This window comes from Oncorhynchus gorbuscha, linkage group LG09 (assembly GCF_021184085.1).
Source record: "Oncorhynchus gorbuscha isolate QuinsamMale2020 ecotype Even-year linkage group LG09, OgorEven_v1.0, whole genome shotgun sequence".
Lineage (NCBI taxonomy): Eukaryota > Metazoa > Chordata > Actinopteri > Salmoniformes > Salmonidae > Oncorhynchus > Oncorhynchus gorbuscha.
The window spans coordinates 29,585,230-29,596,452 of NC_060181.1; positions in this window are offsets into that span (position 1 = coordinate 29,585,230).

Genomic DNA, 11,223 nt, shown 5'->3' on the forward strand with positions numbered 1-11,223 from the left:
CTAGAACACTCCCACCTCCGTGTGCCACCAATTCCCACTGCTGCCCTAGGACACTCCCACCTCCGTGCGCCACCAATCCCCACTGCTGCCCTAGAACACTCCCACCTCCGTGCGCCACCAATCCCCACTGCTGCCCTAGAACACTCCCACCTCCGTGCGCCACCAATCCCCACTGCTGCCCTAGAACACTCCCACCTCCGTGCGCCACCAATCCCCACTGCTGCCCTAGAACACTCCCACCTCCGTGCGCCACCAATCCCCACTGCTGCCCTAGAACACTCCCACCTCCGTGCGCCACCAATCCCCACTGCTGCCCTAGAACACTCCCAACTCCGTGCGCCACCAATCCCCACTGCTGCCCTAGAACACTCCCACCTCCGTGTGCCACCAATTCCCACTGCTGCCCTAGGACACTCCCACCTCCGTGCGCCACCAATCCCCACTGCTGCCCTAGAACACTCCCACCTCCGTGCGCCACCAATCCCCACTGCTGCCCTAGAACACTCCCACCTCAGTGCGCCACCAATCCCCACTGCTGCCCTAGAACACTCCCACCTCCGTGCGCCACCAATCCCCACTGCTGCCCTAGAACACTCCCACCTCCGTGCGCCACCAATCCCCACTGCTGCCCTAGAACACTCCCACCTCCGTGCGCCACCAATCCCCACTGCTGCCCTAGAACACTCCCACCTCCGTGCGCCACCAATCCCCACTGCTGCCCTAGAACACTCCCACCTCCGTGTGCCACCAAACCCCACTGCTGCCCTAGAACACTCCCACCTCCGTGTGCCACCAATCCCCACTGCTGCCCTAGAACACTCCCACCTCTGTGCGCCACCAATCCCCACTGCTGCCCTAGAACACTCCCACCTCCGTGTGCCACCAATCCCCACTGCTGCCATCGCATTAAACATATTTCCTGCTTAATTCACTGTTACATAAGAGACAATTATACAACAAATTCACTGGGCTTCTCAGAGACTGCGCCTGCCTGGCGTCACAAGGGCACTTCAAACAGAGAGACAGGAAAGGAAGGGGGCAGGGGTGAATGAGAGTGAGAGGAGGAGGAAGAGAGAGAGAAACAGGGAGGGCAGCAGTGACAGAGTGAGAGGAGGAGGAAGAGAGACAGAGACAGGGAGGGCAGGAGAGAGAGAGAGCGAGCAAGAGAGAGAGAGAGAGCAAGAGAGAAGGAGAGAGAGGGAGTGTGGGGTAAAGCTACATTGAGAAAAAAATGGAGGGGGAAAGGTGGTGATTAAATCCAGTAAAGAAGACGAATAGAGCTTTCCCTCACAGAGAAATGGGAATGAGGGAGGACAGAGAGAAGTGGGGATAAGAAGGAGAGATCACCATTAACCGTTACAGTCAGATATAGAGCTTCTCTATTTATCTCACTGTTCCATTCCTCTCCTGCCCCTCCAGATAATAGTGTGGACATAGTGTGTTAAAACATGGCCAGCGATGCTGTGCCTAAAAGCCATTTGCTTCCTCTTTGCAATTCTGTACACTGATGACTGTGTGTCCGGCCTTTTCACAGCAGCCTAACATTCCAGTAAACATGTGACTGATCCTCCTCTCCATAGTACCCTCTTACACCAGACCACGTGACTTCAAGCCTCAACTAGCCATCGACAACGTTGATAAGGAATTGGATGTAATCAAGTTGGGCCAGTGCCAAAGGTATTATAATGAATCATCACTATCACCCCCCCCCCACACACACACACACACACACACACCATCCCACAGGTGGGACAGACATATTGATTGCATCTCTCTACCACTAAAGACAGCAAATCAAACACCTGTTGAAGACTGCAGTGATTTCCATTCATCTGGCCTGGCCATCATGTCGAGGAAGGTCACTAATACAGCCAGCTGTTGGAATTTACCCACACACACATCTGCCTCTCACAGAGAAATAATAGTCCTGTGTGGGTCAATTGGTAAAAGCGTGATTCCATTCCAGCCCTTATTATGAGCCAGTATGTCCAAGAGTGAATGATATAAAGGACACCTTGGGATAATACAATACGTGAAACCTGCAGCTTGTGAATGAACCATTATGCTGTACAAGGTCGTAGATGCATACATAGGTTAGGAAGACCCCACACAATGTAATGTCCTAGAAGATTTCATGGGATTTGTTTATCAGCATAAATATATTTTGTCCCTGTCTCTTTTTCCTTCCCACTCACCAGCTGCATCATGTTGTTCTGTTGGGCCAGGAAGACACCCAACCAGCTGCATCATGCTGTTCTGCTGGGCCAGGAAGACACCCAACCAGCTGCATCATGTTGTTCTGTTGGGCCAGGAAGACACCCAACCAGCTACATCATGCTGTTCTGTTGGGCCAGGAAGACACACAACCAGCTGCATCATGTTGTTCTGCTGGGCCAGGAAGACACCCAACCAGCTGCATCATGTTGTTCTGCTGGGCCAGGAAGACACCCAACCAGCTGCATCATGTTGTTCTGCTGGGCCAGGAAGACACCCAACCAGCTGCATCATGTTGTTCTGTTGGGCCAGGAAGACACCCAACCAGCTGCATCATGTTGTTCTGTTGGGCCAGGAAGACACCCAACCAGCTGCATCATGTTGTTCCGTTGGGCCAGGAAGAAACCCAACCAGCTGCATCATGTTGTTCTGTTGGGCCAGGAAGACACCCAACCAGCTGCATCATGTTGTTCTGCTGGGCCAGGAAGACACCCAACCAGCTGCATCATGCTGTTCTGTTGGGCCAGGAAGACACCCAACCAGCAGCATCATGTTGTTCTGTTGGGCCAGGAAGACACCCAACCAGCTGCATCATGCTGTTCTGTTGGACCAGGAAAATGAAACCGTCATAGCTGGCCTTTCTCTCGATCTGTGGGGGGTGAGGCTTTATATGCTATCACTGTGTCCTTGTCGACCCCCCCCCCCCTATCCGTGGCAGCAGCAGTAGTTTGATTCATGGTTCGTGATATCTGTTCTCCAGGAACAGCCAAGCCCAGCTGTTCCAACAGTCACTGTGGAGCAAGGGGCTAAAGGGGGTTTGGCTGTGTGTTAGTTTGTTTGTGTGTTTGTGTTTGTGTGTGTGATGCTCCAATATGGCAGTGTGATATCTCACCATGTACAAACCCCCTGGTCGAATGTCATCCTCTCAGAATAATGCAATTAAAGTGGGTGGAGGACAGCCCCACACACACACGCACGCACGTCACACACACACACACATGTGTGTGATACATGTGTGTGTGGATACATGTGGCCGTCCTCTGACTTGGGACCCTAGGGAGATAGCTTTGGATTAGAAAGTGAAAGAGAAACAGAAAGAGAGAGAGCACCCAGTCCTCACTACCCATCCAGCATCATATACATACTCATCCCATCAGCCTGGTCAGTGACAGGCTCAGAGAATAGCATGTCAAGGTAATCCATACCACCATTAAAGGACCTCCGTTAGGTCCGACTCCTACCTTTATTACAACCCAGCCTGACCCAAAGTTATTACTCTCTGTTCACATCCCCTATGTTATTACCTCCACCTCCCAGCCTCCAGTCTTACAGATCAGGAGGGGAGGTTTTCATCTAAAAGATTGAGAAAGGGTTTCAGCCCACACACACATGTGTTCTTTTCTTTAATCACACGAGGCCTAGCGCACCATGTGCTTCATCAGCCGCTCTGATACCTTTCCATTTCTAACCAGAGGAAATAGCTTGTGGAGGAGGCAGGCAGCCAATCAGGCAGTCCTACTGTGGGAGTTTAATGAGATCATCGCCATGGTCAGATATGAATTAAAATGGACTCATTAAGCGTTACGTCCCTGAGACAGCGGCCTGATGATAATATTCACTAGCGTGTATGACTGTTTCCGGACTAAAGCAATCAGTTAGCCCTAGGAAGTGCTGTGGTTGTCATCCCCTCTGGTCCAGCTGTCAGTCAGTGACTCCAATGTCCAATACTCAATTACCAGGGTCTTGTTTATTCCACAAAAACGTTCTGAAACAGGAAGGTATTACCTGAACACATCTTTTCATTGTCTGTTGCTACATTTTTTCCTACTGTGTGCCTTATGGAACATTGAACATAACCCTGCTCAACTGTATAACAGCCTACTGCCGTTGTCACATCACACAAACCTGGATACAGAACAAAAACATTGTCTGACACACACGCGCACATACACGCACACACGGGGCCAGTGTGTTGGAGTGGAGAACATCATGTGAGTGTTGTGCTACTATGAATTACCATACGTCAGAAGGAGCTCATGCAACACACACACACACACCCCCCTCTGTCCTGCACACTAACATTCACACACACACACACACACACACACACACACACACACACACACACACACACACACACACACACACACACACACACACACACACACACACACACACACACACACACACACACACACACACACACACACACTCTGTCCTGCACACTAACACACACACACACACACACCCTTCTGTCCAGCACACTAACATTCACACACACCCCTCTGTCCTGCCTACATAAGAGGGTGGCCTTACTCACTGAAACTCACCCTAAAACATGTGCTTTTTGTGTGTGTGTGTGTGTGTGTGTGTGTGTGTGTGTGTGTGTGTGTGTGTGTGTGTGTGTGTGTGTGTGTGTGTGTGTGTGTGTGTGTGTGTGTGTGTGTGTGTGTGTGTGTGTGTGTGTGTGTGTGTGTGTGTGTGTGTGTGTGTGTGTTTACGTAAGCGGGTGTGTCAGCCCCACAGAGGAAAACTGGTTTCTACATCCGACCTCCCTTTAACTTTTTCTAACAACAAACACACACACAGTGTTTACTGCACATGTCAATGATACTAGCCGACTCGTGAACAAGGAAGTAAGTGTTACTGTACTGCTTGTGCTGTACCCTCATAAACTGCCTGCATGCTTGGAAGCACAGGGCACATGTCAACATCAGCATGACAGCTAACATACACCCCCCCAAATAGAACAGATGAGTTTGAAGGTGGATGTGATATTGTGTTTTTATGTAAACAGAATTATTAAGGCCTAGATGCCAGGGGAAAGGGCATAGATGCCAGAGGAAAAAGGCCTAGATGCCAGGGATAAAGGCCTAGGTGCTGGGGAAAAGGCCTAGATGCCAGGGGGAAAAGGCCTAGATGCCAGGGGTAAGGGCCTAGATGCCAGGGGAAAAGGCCTAGATGCCAGGGGGAAAGGCCTAGATGCCAGGGGGAAAGGCATAGATGCCAGGGGAAAAAGGCCTAGATGCCAGGGGTAAGGGCCTAGATGCCAGGGGGAAAGGCATAGATGCCAGGGGAAAAAGGCCTAGATGCCAGGGGTAAGGGCCTAGATGCCAGGGTAAAGGCCTAGATGCCAGGGAAAAAGGCCTAGATGCCAGGGGAAAAGGCCTAGGTGCCAGGGAAAAAGGTCTAGATGCCAGGGGAAAAGGCCTAGGTTGCCAGGGGAAAAGGCCTAGATGCCAGGGAAAAAGGCCTAGATGCCAGGGGAAAAGGCCTAGGTGCCAGGGAAAAAGGTCTAGATGCCAGGGGAAAAGGCCTAGATGCTAGGGGAAAAGGCCTAGATGACAGGAAAAAAAGGCCTAGATGCTAGGGGAAAAGGCCTAGATGCCAGGAAAAAAAGGCCTAGATGCTAGGGGAAAAGGCCTAGATGCTAGGGGAAAAGGCCTAGATGCTAGGGGAAAAGGCCTAGATGCTAGGGGAAAAGGCCCAGATGCTAGGGGAAAAGGCCTAGATGCTAGGGGAAAAGGCCTAGATGCCAGGCAAAAAAGGCCTAGATGCCAGGGGAAAAGGCCTAGATGCCAGGGGAAAAGGCCTAGATGCCAGGGGTAAAGGCCTAGATGCTAGGGGAAAAGGCCTAGATGCCAGGGTAAAAGGCCTAGATGCCAGGGGAAAAGGCCTAGATGCCAGCGGAAAAGGCCTAGATGCCAGGGAAAAAGGCCTAGATGCTAGGGGAAAAGGCCTAGATGCCAGGGAAAAAAGGCCTAGATGCTAGGGGAAAAGGCCTAGATGCCAGGAAAAAAAGGCCTAGATGCTAGGGGAAAAGGCCTAGATGCTAGGGGAAAAGGCCTAGATGCTAGGGGAAAAGGCCTAGATGCTAGGGGAAAAGGCCTAGATGCCAGGGAAAAGGCCTAGATGCTAGGGGAAAAGGCCTAGATGCCAGGGAAAAAGGCCTAGATGCTAGGGGAAAAGGCCTAGATGCCAGGAAAAAAGGCCTAGATGCTAGGGGAAAAGGCCTAGATGCTAGGGGAAAAGGCCTAGATGCTAGGGAAAAGGCCTAGATGCTAAAAAGGCCCAGATGCTAGGGGAAAAGGCCTAGATGCTAGGGAAAAGGCCTAGATGCCAGGGGAAAAGGCCTAGATGCCAGGGGAAAAGGCCTAGATGCCAGGGGAAAAGGCCTAGATGCCAGGGTAAAGGCCTAGATGCTAGGGGAAAAGGCCTAGATGCCAGGGTAAAAGGCCTAGATGCCAGGGAAAAGGCCTAGATGCCAGGGAAAAAGGCCTAGATGCTAGGGGAAAAGGCCTAGATGCCAGGGAAAAAGGCCTAGATGCCAGGGAAAAGGGCCTAGATGCTAGGGGAAAAGGCCTAGATGCCAGGGAAAAGGCCTAGATGCTAGGGGAAAAGGCCTAGATGCCAGGGAAAAAGGCCTAGATGCCAGGGAAAAAGGCCTAGATGCCAGGGAAAAAGGCCTAGATGCTAGGGGAAAAGGTCTAGATGCCAGGGGAAAAGGCCTAGGTGCCAGGCAAAAAAGGCCTAGATGCCAGGGGAAAAGGTCTTGATGCCAGGGGAAAGGGCATAGATGCCAGGGGGAAAAAGGCCTAGATGCCAGGGAAAAAGGCCTAGATGCCAGGGAAAAAGGCCTAGATGCTAGGGGAAAAGGTTTAGATGCCAGGGGAAAAGGCCTAGGTGCCAGGCAAAAAAGGCCTAGATGCCAGGGGAAAAGGTCTAGATGCCAGGGGGAAAAGGGCATAGATGCCAGGAAAAAAAGGCCTAGATGCCAGGGGAAAAGGCCTAGATGCCAGGGGAAAAGGCCTAGATGCCAGGGAAAAGGCCTAGATGCCAGGGGAAAGGCCTAGATGCCAGGGAAAAGGCCTAGATGCCAGGAAAAAAAGGCCTAGATGCTAGGGGAAAAGGCCTAGATGCTAGGGGAAAAGGCCTAGATGCTAGGGGAAAAGGCCTAGATGCTAGGGGAAAAGGCCTAGATGCCAGGAAAAAAAGGCCTAGATGCTAGGGGAAAAGGCCTAGATGCCAGGAAAAAAGGCCTAGATGCTAGGGGAAAAGGCCTAGATGCTAGGGGAAAAGGCCTAGATGCTAGGGGAAAAGGCCTAGATGCCAGGGAAAAGGCCTAGATGCTAGGGGAAAAGGCCTAGATGCCAGGGGTAAAGGCCTAGATGCTAGGGGAAAAGGCCTAGATGCCAGGGGTAAAGGCCTAGATGCTAGGGGAAAAGGCCTAGATGCCAGGGGAAAAGGCCTAGATGCCAGGGGAAAAGGCCTAGATGCCAGGGGAAAAGGCCTAGATGCCAGGGAAAAGGGCCTAGATGCTAGGGGAAAAGGCCTAGATGCCAGGGAAAAGGCCTAGATGCTAGGGGAAAAGGCCTAGATGCCAGGGGAAAAGGCCTAGATGCCAGGGAAAAAGGCCTAGATGCTAGGGGAAAAGGTCTAGATGCCAGGGGAAAAGGCCTAGGTGCCAGGCAAAAAAGGCCTAGATGCCAGGGGAAAAAGGTCTAGATGCCAGGGGAAAGGGCATAGATGCCAGGGGGAAAAAGGCCTAGGTGCCAGGGAAAAGGCCTAGATGCCAGGGGGAAAAAGGCCTAGATGCCAGGGAAAAGGCCTAGATGCCAGGGGTAAGGGCCTAGATGCCAGGGGAAAATAGATGCCAGGGGAAAAGGCCTAGATGCCAGGGGTAGGGCCTAGATGCCAGGAAAAGGCCTAGATGCTAGGGAAAAGGCCTAGATGCCAGGGGTAAAGGCCTAGATGCTAGGGGAAAAGGCCTAGATGCCAGGGGTAAAGGCCTAGATGCTAGGGGAAAAGGCCTAGATGCCAGGGGAAAAGGCCTAGATGCCAGGGGAAAAGGCCTAGATGCCAGGGGAAAAGGCCTAGATGCCAGGGAAAAGGGCCTAGATGCTAGGGGAAAAGGCCTAGATGCCAGGGAAAAGGCCTAGATGCTAGGGGAAAAGGCCTAGATGCCAGGGGAAAAGGCCTAGATGCCAGGGAAAAAGGCCTAGATGCTAGGGGAAAAGGTCTAGATGCCAGGGGAAAAGGCCTAGGTGCCAGGCAAAAAAGGCCTAGATGCCAGGGGAAAAAGGTCTAGATGCCAGGGGAAAGGGCATAGATGCCAGGGGGAAAAAGGCCTAGGTGCCAGGGAAAAAGGCCTAGATGCCAGGGGGAAAAAGGCCTAGATGCCAGGGGAAAAGGCCTAGATGCCAGGGAAAAGGCCTAGATGCCAGGAAAAAAAGGCCTAGATGCTAGGGGAAAAGGCCTAGATGCCAGGGAAAAGGCCTAGATGCCAGGGGAAAGGCCTAGATGCCAGGGAAAAGGCCTAGATGCCAGGAGAAAAAGGCCTAGATGCTAGGGGAAAAGGCCTAGATGCTAGGGGAAAGGCCTAGATGCTAGGGGAAAAGGCCTAGATGCCAGGAAAAAAAGGCCTAGATGCTAGGGGAAAAGGCCTAGATGCCAGGGGAAAAAGGCCTAGATGCTAGGGGAAAAGGCCTAGATGCTAGGGGAAAAGGCCTAGATGCTAGGGGAAAAGGCCTAGATGCTAGGGGAAAAGGCCTAGATGCCAGGGGTAAAGGCCTAGATGCTAGGGGAAAAGGCCTAGATGCCAGGGGTAAAAGGCCTAGATGCCAGGGGAAAAGGCCTAGATGCCAGGGGAAAAGGCCTAGATGCCAGGGGAAAAGGCCTAGATGCCAGGGGAAAAGGCCTAGATGCTAGGGGAAAAGGCCTAGATGCCAGGGAAAAAGGCCTAGATGCCAGGGAAAAAGGCCTAGATGCTAGGGGAAAAGGCCTAGATGCCAGGGAAAAGGCCTAGATGCTAGGGGAAAAGGCCTAGATGCTAGGGGAAAAGGCCTAGATGCCAGGGGAAAAGGCCTAGATGCCAGGGAAAAAGGCCTAGATGCTAGGGGAAAAGGCCTAGATGCCAGGGAAAAAGGCCTAGATGCCAGGGGAAAAGGCCTAGATGCCAGGGGAAAAGTGAAGAGGCATTGAACCGCTATTGTACTCCCTCCACTGCAAAATATATAACATGCTTTTCCAAATATGTGTATGGATTAAATACAAAGTGTATTGTTTCCTAATTTATTTATTGCCTTTTGCTGACATGTACAGCCTGTCAAAGCAGCTAGCAAGGATTTTAGATGGAGCAATACTGCCACCTACCAGTTGCCCCATTCATCATCAGCTGAAGACAACCATTATGTGGACTGGTCGGCATACGCCGGTTTGTCTTGGAAATCACTTGTCTATTTCACTAACTATCATGCAATTATTTTAGAAATTATAGACATAACAAAAAAATGGCAATAGCAATTGACATATTGATAGAGCTTTCACTCTGAAAAAGACAAATGGATACAATATTTACATTGTCCACCGATGACGGGAGTGGAGGGAAGTGTCGGTGGAGGAAGTGCGATGATGCGTAAGATCAGAGATTTGTATCCTGAGTACACACCTTTGTTCAAGGTGTACGTATCTACATCTCCTGACTCCAAACCAACTAATATGACTCATAGGTCTTCATGCTCTCTTGAGAAATAGAGTCAGACGGCAGTGGTGAGCGCTCTGTGGAGCCAGTCCAGGATGAAGTGGGCCTACCTGTAGTGACAGGTGTAGTGGAGACATCCAACATGTGCCCTGAGAATCCTGCCAGAGATGATTTAGGAACGGTTGGAGTGAGATTTTTTGGAAATAACGGATTACAGATTTTTGGCCTACCCATACTTTGTGTCGGGCTCGGTAAAGGACATTTTGTGTTTCCGCCTCCCAGAGGAAGCTGGCTCTCCAAGTCACGTGGCTTGGGGCTCAATCTGTGGTGTGCTTTGCTCTCCTGAGCAGGGTGCTGGTAAAAGGGGTGATCAGTGGGGTAGCATTGAGTGTAGACTTGTATCAACTGAAAAGGAATATTCCTAGTGTTTGTGACGCCTGCTGTTTGCTGAGACGTAGAACCGGTGGCAATGGCAAGACTGAGAATACCCTGTCTGTCTTGTTGATCTTTGACACAGAGTTTCTTCCTGATAAGGTCAGGTTAGGTTATATTTGCTACTATTCTGTGACAGTCTAGGTTCCGAACCCATTTCGGTGCCAAGGATTCAGACACAGCAGTGTGGAGAAGGGAGATCTCACAATGTGAGTGTGTCCAGGAGGGTATAGTCAGGGGGAGTGTGCAGCTGGTATAGAGAAAGCACTGTGTGCCAACTGTGAGGGGCCCATGCATTTTGAGATCCAAAGTGCCCTGTGAGAGAGATCGGTTGAGCCAGTGTTTGTGGGACAGTTTCCTATGCGGAGGCAGTGAAGAGAGTAGAGGATAGCTCAAGGGTAAGTCGACTGGGAGGCTCCCATTGACTAGGCCTGAAGAGAGAAAGCCAGAGAGGATGAATTTTAGCAAGGTTGGATTTCTTCCATTTATAGCCATGGTGATCAACTGCACTGCATTGATGGAGCAGAAATCACGTTAGATAGATGTGGTAGTTCTCTCACGTCACCCCGCTCCTCCGCTCTCTCCACTGGCTTCCAGTTGAAGCTTGCATCCGCTACAAGACCATGGTGCTTGCCTACGGAGCTGTGAGGGGAACGGCACCTCAGTACCTCCAGGCTCTGATCAGGCCCTACACCCAAACAAGGGCACTGCGTTCATCCACCTCTGGCCTGCTCGCCTCCCTACCACTGAGGAAGTACAGTTCCCGCTCAGCCCAGTCTAAACTGTTCGCTGCTCTGGCCCCCCAATGGTGGAACAAACTCCCTCACGACGCCAGGACAGAGGAGTCAATCACCACCTTCCGGAGACACCTGAAACCCCACCTCTTTAAGGAATACCTAGGATAGGATAAGTAATCCTTCTCACCCCCCCACCCCCTTTAAGATTTAGATGCACTATTGTAAAGTGACTGTTCCACTGGATGTCATAAGGTGAATGCACCAATTTGTAAGTCGCTCTGGATAAGAGCGTCTGCTAAATGACTTAAATGTAATGTAAATGACTTAAATGTAGTTGCAGCAGCAGAGAAATATTTGGTT